This window comes from Brassica napus, unplaced genomic scaffold (genome assembly GCF_020379485.1).
Source record: "Brassica napus cultivar Da-Ae unplaced genomic scaffold, Da-Ae ScsIHWf_275;HRSCAF=454, whole genome shotgun sequence".
Classification (NCBI taxonomy): Eukaryota; Viridiplantae; Streptophyta; class Magnoliopsida; order Brassicales; family Brassicaceae; genus Brassica; species Brassica napus.
The window spans coordinates 76,190-77,500 of NW_026016032.1; positions in this window are offsets into that span (position 1 = coordinate 76,190).

The window sequence follows — 1,311 nt, forward strand, 5'->3', positions numbered from 1 at the left end:
CCAAAATCAGTACACGGACAGTCCACGGGAAGGGCCAGCATGCTGATATGTGTGGTCAGCATGCTGATATGAGTTCAGTACACGGATCAGTCCACGGACAGTCTGTGTGTGCTAACGGACAGGCACGGACGTCCTGCATGTGCTGACGGACGTCCTGTGTGTACTGAACAGACAGCCCACGTGGGCCAAAATCACCCGAACAGTCCACAGGAAGGGCCAGCATGCTGATATGTGTACTGACGGACGACCACGGACGTCCTGTGTGTGCTGACGGACGTCCTGTGTGTACTGACGGACGTCCTGTGTGTGCTGACGGACGTCCTGTGTGTACTGACGGACACACAGACACACACGGACGTCCTGCGTGTGCTGACGGACGCCCTGTGTGTGCTGACGGACGGCCACGGACGTCCTCTGTGTACTGACGGACGTCCTGTGTGTGCTGACGGACGGGCACGGACGTCCTTTGTGTGCTGACGGACGTCCTGTGTGTACTGACGGACGTCCTGCGTGTGCTGACGGACACACGGACACACACGGACAGCCACGGACGTCCTGCGTGTGCTGACGGACGTCCTGCGTGTGCTGACGGACGTCCTGTGTGTGCTGACGGACGTCCTGTGTGCACTGACGGACACACGGACACACACGGACAGCCACGGACGTCCTGCGTGTGCTGACGGACGTCCTGCGTGTGCTGACGGACGTCCTGTGTGTGCTGACGGACGTCCTGTGTGTGCTGACGGACGTCCTGTGTGCACTGACGGACACACGGACACACACGGACAGCCACGGACGTCCTGCGTGTGCTGACGGACGTCCTGTGTGTGCTGACGGACGTCCTGTGTGCACTGACGGACACACGGACACACACGGACAGCCACGGACGTCCTGCGTGTGCTGACGGACGTCCTGTGTGTACTGAACAGACAGCCCACGTGGGCCAAAATCACCCGAACAGTCCACGGAGCGTGCTGATATGTGTACTGATGGACAGCCGGACGTCCTGTGTGTGCTGACGGACGGCCACGGACGTCCTGTGTGTGCTGACGGACACACACGGACGTCCGTGTGTACTGAACAGACAGCCCACGTGGGCCAAAATCACCCACGGACAGCCAAAATCACCCGAGAAGCCAAAAATGCAAAAATTAATATTTTTGAAGAAAGTTTTCTGAAAGGAAACATCAAAAATATGTCAACAAAGAGTTTAGGATGTCAAGTGTTGATCAAAAGTTGCTGTAGACATCCGTTTAGACCACGAAACTCCGACCTTTGTAGCATGCAAAAGACATGGTTAGAAGCAAAAGA